Here is a 12523-nt window from a genome sequence, read left to right as displayed (position 1 = left end):
TGGTGATTATTGGAACAGTGGAAAGATGAACCAAGACGGCTTTTGATAGTTTGATTTAGTTTCTGTCCACTTTGAATGAAGTGTGTTTTATGATGAGAAAAGTACTGATTATTTACATGAAGTCTGGTGGAAATATGCTGGCTCTATACACGCTAAAAGTCCTGATTATTTACATGGAGTCTGGTGTAGTTTGGTGATGGGGATTTCGGAGCTGTTTCATGTTAAACTAAAAGGATCTTACTCTTTAACTAAAAGGTCTATCTCTGTAGGGATCCATCCCATAATGTTGTCACACACTTAGAATAATAATCTGAGTCTGTCAGCGGGCATTTTTAGACATTTTTTCTGAGGTTTTCACACGTTTTTAGATGTTTTTTTTGTAGTTTTCTTGCTTGCTTCTTCACTTCAAATGGACATAGACCAGTAAAGAGGGCAACATGTGCTGAGTGAATGTGCTGAGTCACCTTTCTGTAAGTTCCTGGTGTTCACATTATTCTGACCGCATTGTGTTTATCTGCAGAGTTCTTAAGATTGATGATGAGCTGTGGTGAACCGGCCGACTTCACAATAATCTGACAGTAAACATGTTACACAATCACACACACACACACACACACACACACACACACACACACACACACACACACACACAGAGAAACACACAGAAACACACACACACACACACACACACACACACACACAGAAACACACAGAAACACACACACACACACACACACACAGAAAAATAGACACACAGACACACACACACACACACACACACACACACACACACACACACACAGAAAAACAGACACACACACACACACACACACACACACACACACACACACACACACACAGAAAAACAGACACACACACAGACACACACACACACACACACACAGAAAAACAGACACACACACAGAGACACACACACAGTTGTTGAAGAATGGCTCCAATATTAACTTTGGTGATTACGGGGTGAAAGAATCTCTCATAATCTGTGTTCACGTTCACTTCAATCCACTCAGGACCTGCTGCTAGTCTCCTAAAGAGGCTCACAGACAGGAAATAACTTTTGAGTCTCTTACTTTAGTATAATGTTTGCTTCAGAAAGCTGCTCTCCATTGGTTTAGATGGTTTTGCTTCCAGCTGGCAGCCAATCAGAGTGTGAGCCTGCAGAGTGACCAGCAGGAGGCAGCAGATCCACAAATACTGAAATATTCTGCAACATTCAAAATGGAGAGAAACACTGAAGACTTCAGATCTAAAGGCTCACGATAACAATTTGTTGAAGAAAAATGTTTGGGTCCTCTGCAGCTGTTTAAACTTTTAAATACATAAATAAAGGAAAAGCTGAGATGGCTTTCTGTCTGGCTCATTGAGCTTTGAATCTCATCTGATGTCTGTATTAAAAACACTGTGTAGCAAGAACAATGATTGACAGTTTGAGTTTAATGTGATAATTGTGAAAATGAGATGAATGTTTCTGTGATTCTGTAAAGAAAGGATTGTTAAATCACTTTTATTCTGATTATAATGAATGTAATAAGTTGAACGTCTTTGATTCAGTAATGAAGAGAAAGAAATATAAAGTGATCATTTCTCTGCTGTTTGTTCACAGCGTATGAATATGTTAAAGGGACGTTCCACCCTATAATAAAATGATAATTACTGTCTATCAGTCTGATCAGCAGTGTGTTGTATTTTATTCACATCACAACAAAATCAAACATTTACTGACGTTTCTGTTTTTTATGAAAATATGACCCAGCAGCTATATGCACTATAGTTCAAGCCATTTAAAAATCTGTACATCATTTGGGAAAAACATGATAGTTTTCCAGTAAAAACTGCATGTCTAATCATAAAGTGTGTGTGTCTGTAAAGGGGAGACTCATGGGTACTGTAGGTTATATTTTGTCAATAAAATATGTAGGGGCTTGTAGAATCATGGCTTGGCCATTGTGTCTGCTCTTCCTGACTGTTTCTGAGAAAAAACATCTGGCAGATATAATTCTAAAAGAAAAGGAGTACCAGAACATTGAGAAGATAATTTGAACTAATAAAACGTACTGTTAGATCGGGGGGAGCAGGAACAAATGTCAAGTTATTCGCAAACAGTGAGAAGTATGATGCAGGTTGCGAAATGTCCTTGGACTCTCGCGCTCCCTTAGTCTGCAGAAGATAAAGAAAAATACACAGGCATTCAGTAATATGAACATCGTAAAACATCTTGTAACCAGTGTATATGTTTGATAAATAGAAAGCAACTGTAAAATATCCCAAAAGTAACAAGAGTTGATTTCGGCCTGCGAGTGCGAGAGTCAAGGTTGACATTTTCATACATTGCGTGGCAGGGACGGCATGGAGCTGGGAGGATCTGGACTGTATCCAAACTGTATCCAAACTGATGACAGCACCACCAGAAGATGGGACAGACATGGATAAAAAGACAGTTTCTAACATAGCAGCATCAGATGCTGGCGAGACTCTGTCAGTTTGTTAGGAGAGATAGGCTTGTCTTACAATATCTGATCCGTGTACACGTACTCGTATTATTGCAATATCATTCTTCACTAAAGTTTGTTATAATTTCAACTGAACGAATCTTGAGTATTATTTCTGATCTACCAGTCAACGAACGCTAGAAATTTGAGGGTGTAAGGTATAGTGATTTAAGTGGAGTCAGATAGGTTATTTTGGCCTTTTTGGCCAGATCGGTCATCGGTCAGTCAATTTCTCAATTTTATACCTTCAGTACCCATAAAACCCATTTTCATTCAGATATCTGGAAGTCAGAGGTCAATGGGCCCGTTTTAAAATGACCATGCCAGTTTTTCTCTCTGAAAATGTAGCCTAACTTTGGAACATTATTTAGCCCCCTATAATCCCCCCAACCTACCATGCCATGCTCGGTTTGAATGGATTCCTAAGATGGTCTAGTTCCAGATGATACCAGTAACTCTGTTTTTCTCCCTTGTCTTGTCTTGTTTTACTTCCTGCCTTGTGTTTTCCCGCCTCTGTGATTGTCTGCCTCCCCCAGGAGTCCGTTTCAGGAAGAAGGTTTAACAAACTCTGAGTCTAACCCTGAACAGCTGATATGAGTTGGTTCAATCAACTCGGAGTAGGTTCATGCGCGTGCACCACCACAATAAAAAGACAGCATGAATGGAGCCATGATACTACGATTCACGAGTTTGAACATGTATTTAGTTAAAAAAAACAACACAGCGTCTGCTGCTGCAACAGAGAGAGAATTGTTGTGGGAAAAAATTGCTGCTCGAGTCAATGCGTAAGCATTAACAGTGTATTAATTTCATATTTAATCACAGGTAACTTATAATATTACTGGTGAAAACTGGAATTGTATTACACCTATAATTTCATTTAGGTGCAATCCTACTGGCGAAAAAGTAAACTATTATATCCCATTCTGAGGCTGCAGCACCATGATCATTAACATAACTATAATGTATAATCATTTATTTCTTTTTAATGGCTCTCACTGGTTTGTGTCCAGGGAACAACTACAAAAAACGTTTAAAAACATTTAAGAGCAAGTCACACTTTTCTGACGACTCTGCATACAATGGCTTTACTATTACAGTATGATCATCACCAATAAGAAAACTGCCGTTTGCAAAAAACGTAATGCGACACAAAGAATCTGCTGGGATGTTAAAGCATGTCCACGATGGTGGATGTTAGTGATATGAGGACGATAAGGTATCTACATATCTGATGGTCTGTGAAAAAAAATACCTCTCAAATCGGTTATGTGGAAATGAAAATACATCTAGTCGGGACTCAATATCATCTCCCGACGTAAACTCTCTGTGAAGTAATACAGCTTCTTCATCAATGGGATCGTCAACAAAAGGACATGACATGTTTGACAAAAAAAACATTTTATAATCTGCCTAACATAAACCAATACGTTTTTTTATTCATGCAGATAACAAACTGCATTAAAATGCGCCTGATACAGACTGAATGACTGAATGAGGAAATGGGAGAGAAGAAACGTCGAGTTTTACAGTGTCAGAGGGAGGGCGCTGCGAGGGACACGGGCACAAGGGGACCACTGGTGTGATTAAAATACTTTAAAACCTCCTTAAAAAACAAGTTTGGTTATATAAAAGCTGTTTAAAAGAAGGCCAGATATTAATGGCAGGTTAAAAGAACCACTGGACAGGACGGACAGCGGGAGTATAAAACTTTAAATAAAAGGTCACCTCCACACCTATATGAAAATAAATGCCCGGCATCGCAATACAAAAGAAATTTTATCCCAATCTATCTCCACATAAAAAAGGACTAAAAACATTTAAAAAGTCTAAAATACTGTCTGAATTACTTGCCCTTGAGGTTAAAAAGTACCATACATACTATTCAAAATTAGTAATAAGTGCTAGAATTAAAAGTGCTTAAAAAGTAAAAGTGCCACACAATAAATAACCATAAGTAATTTAAAATACATCATAGAATAAAACCACACTGTTGGTTAAGCATGAAACCACTGGCATGTGTATTATCATGTTGTAATACAGGCAAGCAAGTAATTCAATGTGTAATAATAAATAATGATTGTAGTAATAATAATAATAAAAAAAAACATTTAGAGAAAAAAGAAACACAATACAATTATTATTAATTAATTAAATATAGATAAGGCAGAACAAAAATTATAAAGGACAACCAAGGCATCTTTAAAATATTTATTAAAAAAACCCGTAAAAACATATAAGGTGGGAACCCCTCTGCAGATGGAAATTAATCCCCGAAAAGGAAAGAATTATAAAATCTAAAGAGCATGCAAGATATAAATTTATAAATATTAAACTGAGTACACAGTAATTATTAAATGTAAATATGAATTAAAACAATATTAAAAAGTCATATAAAAGAGAAATCGAAGGAGATAAAGAAAAGAAAAGAAATCAGGGGAGATAAAAGGTTGGGTATGATGCGCTGCAGAGCAGGTCCAGATAAAACCTGAGGAGAGAGGAGACCAGAGCAGTGGGAGGAATTATTTCTATAATACCCTGCAAATTTAGATTAAAAAGAGAAGTGGATCCATTTCAGTATTTTTCATGGTTTTTAAAAGATGGATCCACTTCCTCTCCGCCACCCGATGCTGAGCCGTGGTCCAGGCTCTATTGCTCTCCAATGTGAAGTGAAGTGTATCTCTTGTCTCGCCCACATACAATTTGTGGCCCTGCACCTGATTGCATAAACCACATGATGGTTGTGTGCTGCAGGACCTGCCACGGGTTAAAACCAACTCTGCTGTGGGGGTTAAAAAAATAAATAAAACCAATATCCGAACATTGAAGTGCCTCCCTAGGGTTGTTATTTTTGTTGAGGTTGGTATGGACTAAAATATCTTTGAGATTTTTGTTCTGTAGGCGGAGATCATACAGCAGTCTCTCAGCACGTCGCACTCTTCCCCCGCCCCCTGGAACTTGCAATAATATTGCATATTATGTCGTGGTTATATCCCTTGAATGCATACTGCAGTCCCTTTTGTCGTGCTCTCTCAGATATTTCACCTGTTCGCCAAAAATTACTAATTATCTCCTTAGGAATGCCTAACACCGGTGCATACATAGGATGGCGGGGCTTAGCAAAGGGTCAATTTACGTGCAGATGTGTCTCAAAAGCCATCAGTGTTTAGAAAGGAGTTTTCTTTGGGAGAAGTAAGCAATCTGTGTTGTGTTTATGGAGCAGAGCCCTGATAGAACCAAACTCCATCCAGAAAACAAGGATTTTAAAAGTTGTTTGCTTGTCGTCTTGCGGACAGTCCTGATAAAGTATGAATTCAGACTTTTTACAAATCATCATCATGATGTTGTTATTTCGGGAAAACCTTTTGACCGTTCATTGTAATTAAAAATTGGCACACTGTGTACTTCAAGTGGCGCTGGAAGAGGCAGACATCAGACGTAATGTTTCCTTCCTGGAGAAGGCAGTAAACATTACTCCGCCAGATGATATTGTTAACCCAGACATGACGCCGTTTAATTAAAAGCAGAGGTTATTTTGGCCATATGATGACAGAAAGAAATGTTGTTGGTGCCTACAGCTGTACACCGGTGGGTACGCGAGTAGTGTGATTAAACACAAATGATCTAAATATGATCCCCATATTTGGATCATTTCTGTTCGCCATTGTAGGATGCAACGCAAATATTTTATTTCGCCTTTAAAACTATTACTAACTATTGAAACTATTGCTCTATATGGCTCAGTAGACATTTAAAATGTACTGACTGGGACAATCACCCAATTGAGAAATTCCTTGTAGAATTTTGTAGAAACCTTCTACACCTACCAAGACACATCCCAAATAACGCCTGCCGAGCAGAACTAGGCCAATATCCCATCCAGATATATAAAAATATCCCCTCCAAATTACAATTGAAAAAAGATCCATCAAATTCTACAACCACCTCAGGCTGAGTGGACACAGTCTGACAGACCTGGCTGTGGAGACCGGCCGCCACAGACAGACCTGGGTGCCTCCAGAAGACAGGCTGTGTCAGCTCTGTCCACAGAGACAGGTGGAGACAGAGCAACACTTCCTGTTCAGTTTACTCTACCTTCTCATTTAGTCCTCTACTTCAGTTTACTCTACCTTCTCATCTAGTCCTCTACTTCAGTGAGAGAGAGAGAGAGAGAGAGAGAGAGAGAGAGAGAGAGAGAGAGAGAGAGAGAGAGAGAGAGAGGTTGTGTAGTATGATCATTAACTAATTGAACATTTCAGCAGAGGTGATCATTTCCATCCAGGTTTAGTAGCTTGATGGTTAGAGATCAGACTATAAAGAGAGGTAAAGAGATGTGAGAACATTGTGAAGTTCTGATCTAATTAACAGTCAGTCTGTTAATTAATAAACCATCAGCTGTGTTAGATGATAATCTGCAGCTGTGTTGTGTCTCCTTTTCTCCGTCAGATTCCTGTCAACTCACACTGGACACAAACACAGTGAACAGAAACCTCAAACTGTCTGACAACAACAGGAAGGTGACACATGTGGAGGAGAAGCAGCCATATCCTGATCATCCAGAGAGGTTTGGCATCTGGCCTCAGCTGCTGTGTAGAGATGGTCTGACTGGTCGCTGTTACTGGGAGGTTGAGAGGAGAGGAAAGGTTTTTATATCAGTGAGTTACAGAGGAATCAGGAGAAGAGGAGACAGTAGAGACTGTTTGTTTGGACGTAATGATCAGTCCTGGAGTCTGATCTGCTCTGTTCATGGTTACTCTGTCTGTCACAATAACAGAGAAACATCCATCTCCTCCTCCTCTGTCTCTGGTAGAGTAGCAGTGTATGTAGACTGTCCTGCTGGCTCTCTGTCCTTCTACTCAGTCTCCTCTGACTCACTGATCCTCCTCCACACCTTCAACACCACATTCACTCAGACTCTTTATCCTGGGTTCTGGTGTGATCCTGGTTCCTCAGTGTCTCTGTGTTCTGTGTAGGATGGAGAGACACACACACACACACACACACACACACACACACACACGCACACACACACACACACACACACACAGAGACACACATACACACACACACTGATAAAAATATTGAGCCTGATCTACTTAAAAAAGGTAAGGCAACTTTTTGCATCAGATTATTATGTAAATAAAGCATGGCTAGTGTTTGTATAGGCTACTTAATTTCTCGTGTATAGGAAATAAGTTTTGGAAGTAAAGTCAACATTAATTTATCAAGTAATGTCAACTTACTTTTTCAAGTAAAGTCAACTCAGTTTTGCAAATGACTGCAAAGTTAAGTAGACTTTACTTACTAAATTAAGTAAACTATACTTCAAAAACTCATTTGTTATATTCAAGAAAATAAGTAGCCTATGCAAAGACTAGCCTTGCTTTATCTACAATAATCTGATGCAAAAAGTTGCCTTACCTTTTTAAAGTAGATCAGGCACAATATTTTGTATCATGCTTGGTCTACTTAAAAAGTTTAGTATGTGTCATCTATGTGTTAGAAATCACAATCCTCTTATCACATGTCACTGATACTGATAAAAAGACAGGAGCTGCAACGATTAGTTGATTGATCAATTAGTTGTTAACAACTAAATTAATCATCAACATTTAGGATAATTTGATGATCAGGACAAAACAAAACATTTTAGGTTGCGTCTTGGGCTTTGGGAAAGAGTGATTGATTTTTAACCATTGTCTTACATTGTATGGACCAAACTACAAATTGATTTATCAAGAAAATCAACAGATTAAATCATGGGTTGCAGCCCCAACATTGGATACTATGAACAACACCCACATGAGTCAAACAATCTCAGGTATAATTATGCATCTTAACCCAAAACAAGACTTGGAATTCGTTTAGCTCAAATAAACAAATTTATATGACAATACAATAAAAACTCATTCCACAGAGTCATGAACACTGAAGGGATCAGTGCCATCAGCACAGGACATGCTATCAGAACCCCACTGACAGTCTTTCTTAGAGGTTAGAACACCAAAACAAAATTAAATCCTAGCTTTTAAACAGCTACATTCAAATCCACAGCTACATTCAGATACACTGATGAGGCAAAAAAACACACCGAAATCCAGCAGCTTTCAAAATTCAAAACTGTAGTGAAGAAATGTACAGTTCTACATGTTTATCTGCCTCTTGTGGCAGTACATGAAACACTGAAAAATAGAGTTCAGGTAACTTTAAATGCTTTAGTCCAGCTGGAGCTGAATTATGTGTGCCATTAAAAGTGCAAAGAACATAAAATTCACAATACATATACAGTTGAGGTCATAACTTTATGAACCCATGCTAAAGTTGACTTTGAAGATACCCTTCACTATACCTACAGATTGGCATGGTTTTATTTCAGTTAGCCTAATAGCTGGTTTGACTTGCAATGAGAGATGATCTTATGGAAAGTACCCCATGCCAATCTCTAGGTATGGTGAAGGGTATGTGATGATGTGGGGTATGGTGAAGGGTATGTGATGATGTGGGGTATGGTGAAGGGTATGTGATGATGTGGGGGTATGGTGAAGGGTATGTGATGATGTGGGGGTATGGTGAAGGGTATGTGATGATGTGGGGTATGGTGAAGGGTATGTGATGATGTGGGGGTATGGTGAAGGGTATGTGATGATGTGGGGGTATGGTGAAGGGTATGTGATGATGTGGGGTACGGTGAAGGGTATGTGATGATGTGGGGGTATGGTGAAGGGTATGTGATGATGTGGGGGTATGGTGAAGGGTATGTGATGATGTGGGGTACGGTGAAGGGTATGTGATGATGTGGGGTATGGTGAAGGGTATGTGATGATGTGGGGGTATGGTGAAGGGTATGTGATGATGTGGGGTATGGTGAAGGGTATGTGATGATGTGGGGGTATGGTGAAGGGTATGTGATGATGTGGGGGCCAAGGGAACTTTATCAGGATGCATAGTATCCTGGATCCATGAAATAACTGGCCTTTAAAAATAAAAGTCTGCCTTCCTCTATGGGAATTTAACATAGGGGTGTACTCACTTATGCCCCCTGTATTTTAAGGAAGAACATTTATTTAATTTATTTAGACACATTATTCATTCAAAGAAAATTGGTGTCCTTAAAGGTTGAATTTTCCCTCATTTTTTTTTTAAATTAAGGCATTAAGATCAATTTCCAAAAGATGCTTTTTTTCCCTCTTTTTAGTCAACTTAAGCATGGGTTCATAAACATATGAACACCACTGTAACATAATAAAGCATGCGCCAGCACATTAAACTCTATCAAATTAATTATTTCCCAACATCATAGAATAAAAAAACGAGCAGTGTAACCTGAGAGTGCATTGGGAGAACCTCAGAAGAACTGTGTAAAACTCTGTAAAACTTGATAAGAGTCAGCTCACTCAAATCCTACACCTTCAACACCATCTGTATAGCTTTTAAGCATGCAAACAGACCTCAAGATCAAGGACTTGAGGACATTTTTTTGTTCGCATCCTCCAGCTCTAGGGAGATCTTCTGAAAGACCTCAAATGTGTATTTCAGTTTATTAGGGTACCTTAGTTCCAAGGCATAGATAAGGCCCATCAGATAGGTGCAAGCATGTGCCACATTTGGGATACCAAAAAGGACTTCTGCTCCCTCAACGGCTATTCCAGCTTGCTTGGTGAGACCATCCCTGGGATTGCTGACAACAAAGATGCCGAGGACAAATGTAGTAAGAGCTTCTTGGACGGCAGCAGCATCGTCGTCATTGAAAACCTGTGAAATACACCAGAGAGAATAAAACATATTTATTGTATAGTAATGTGAAGGATGCATAACTCTTTGTTCTCTCTCCAAACAGAGGATCCGATTGTTATGTGGTAGTTTTGAGTAGTATTGTAGCTTAGCAAGGGTGTCTACAGGTATCACACAATTAAATGCCATTTAAGGCCATTTTAAGTCAATTTAAGACCTATTGTTGGAGAAATCATCTTTCGCTCATTCAATTAAGCAATGCAGCTTTATATAAATGGTATCATATATTTGGTTCTGTTAGCTACATAATTATATAAATGCTTATACATCTGTCATTACTTTCTTGTTCTTTTACTACAGCATTTTTAATAATCATATAGCAAAGCAAAATCATATTCCAATATATTCCAATCTTCTAAATTCCATAAAAATAATCAAATCCAATTGTAAGCAGAAGTTATCATCAAACCCTAGGATATTCTTGTACATGTCTCTAGATATCTGTGATGATTTTCCATGTTTTACTGCAGCATTTTTAGTAATGAAATACTAAAATATTATGAGTACTACAATGGAAATAAGTCCTGGACATTTTTATCCTTGATTGTACTTAGTGTCCTTCATGTGCAAGGCATTTTAATACAATTAAATGAATCAAATCAAATCCTATTTCTACATAGGCACATTATTTAAAATCTCCTAAAAATCTTGTCAAATTATCAGCAAACAGCTATTTTTGCACAAACTTGTCTCATATTGGCAGGGCTTTGAATCAAAGCCACAGCATAGTATTATTTTTTTTTACCTGGTAGTCCTTGATTAACTCTCCAGTGTTTCCACCAAGGTAGAGTTTGAGGCCTCTGATCACAACTTCTCTTCAGGACTCAATGTTGCTGTCCTACAAAAATATGAAATTAGATTACTCATTAATATGAGAAATATGAGATTAATATAAAACATGAGATTACAGACGTCAGAAAGCAACTACATAAAACTAACTACTACTACACTGTTGTAAATACATGCCTCATTTAACACGTCAAGGGCCTCATCAAGTTTCTTCCCAACGGCTCCACCATTCCTCCTGTACAGGCTCAACAGCTTGGGTGTGTATTGGTCCAACTTGCCCAGGAATGTGGACTGCAGTGGCTTCAGTTGTTATGGTTTTGTACATTTTCTGTTTTTTGCATTCTGTATATTTCTGTTCCTTGTTGTGTCAAGTCTGTGTTTAGTTTATTTCATGTTTCCTGTCTGTTGTTCTGGTTTCCTGTTTTATTTTGATAGTCTGTTTTCTATCTTGTCTTAGTAGCTTTACTTCATGTCTTGTGTTTTCCCGCTCTTGTGATTGCCTGATGTTTTCCACCTGTTTCCCAGCCCTTGTGTCACCTGCCTCTTGTTTCCTCGTTACCCTGTGTATTTAGTCTTTGTCTTTCCTCTGTCCAGTTTCAGATCATTGCATGTGTATATTATGTTAGTGTTGAGTCTGTTCGTGTCCGTGCCACCCTGCGTGTGTTCGTGTCCTTCCCTGCGTCTTCCTGTGAGTTTTTCTGTGTCCTGTGGTTTTTTCCAGCCTCTGTGCTGTGTTTTTGGTTCTGTAATAAATTCCTCAACTCAAGTCATCTCCTGCCTGCCTGCCTGCTCTCTGCCTTTGGGTCCGCTATTCCTCACTGAACCTAACATCAGTGTGACCCTGCGGAATTCCTCCTCAATCTGAGAGAGACCAAGAGATGTAGACAAGACATGGAGATGTAGAAACATAATGAGACAGACACACATGGGCAAGAGAAACAGAATAAGACATAGAAAAATGAATCCAAAGACTACACTGAAATCATTTAACATTTAAGTGATTAGGGATGCTGCACCGGAAGTGTAAGAATACTGAATAATTGTTTCCACAGGTAATCAGGTAGGAATAGCTTTCATTCTGGCAGCCTCATCGGGTAAATATATCTATCTTTCACTTCAGAAAGTGTCACATAGGTTACAGGATAATGGCAGTGATTCTATCAAACAATGAAATAATGATTAATTCAAAATAGCAAAAATCACTTTTCCCCATCTTCTCATTAATGAGAATGTTATTGTCTCTCTTCTGGTACTCATAGAGAAGCTACACTCTCTCCTTTTCAAGTGTTGCATCAGTTTCACCTTGTAAGAGTGTAAGAGATAAAACCCTCTTGTAGAGTCACCTGGTAAGGATACCTTCATCCAGTGTGGTTGTAGAGACAGCTGCTAAAGATACATCATAGTTAGTTACTAACCACTGCAATTAACCAAAA

At 38.6% G+C, this 12523-nt stretch overlaps 2 protein-coding genes across 6 annotated transcripts in view; one reads left to right on the top strand and one right to left on the bottom strand.

Annotated features, from left to right (window-relative positions):
• Positions 1 to 2608, bottom strand: part of LOC116059952 (HLA class II histocompatibility antigen, DR alpha chain-like) — a 12786-nt gene extending 10178 nt beyond the window's left edge. For all 5 annotated transcript variants that reach the window (XM_031313217.1, XM_031313220.2, XM_031313219.1 and 2 more), the window contains exon 1: positions 2603 to 2608. The gene's annotated coding sequence lies outside the window, so the exon portion shown is untranslated. The remainder of the gene's footprint in view (positions 1 to 2602) is intronic.
• The window catches only part of LOC116064546 (zinc finger protein 239-like), a 914372-nt gene that overhangs the window by 856671 nt on the left and 45178 nt on the right, over positions 1 to 12523 (top strand). The window lies entirely within an intron of this gene.

This window comes from Sander lucioperca, chromosome 17, assembly GCF_008315115.2.
Source record: "Sander lucioperca isolate FBNREF2018 chromosome 17, SLUC_FBN_1.2, whole genome shotgun sequence".
NCBI lineage: Eukaryota > Metazoa > Chordata > Actinopteri > Perciformes > Percidae > Sander > Sander lucioperca.
The sequence above is the reverse complement of the archived record's forward strand: the minus strand, read 5'-3'. Positions and strand labels throughout refer to the sequence as shown.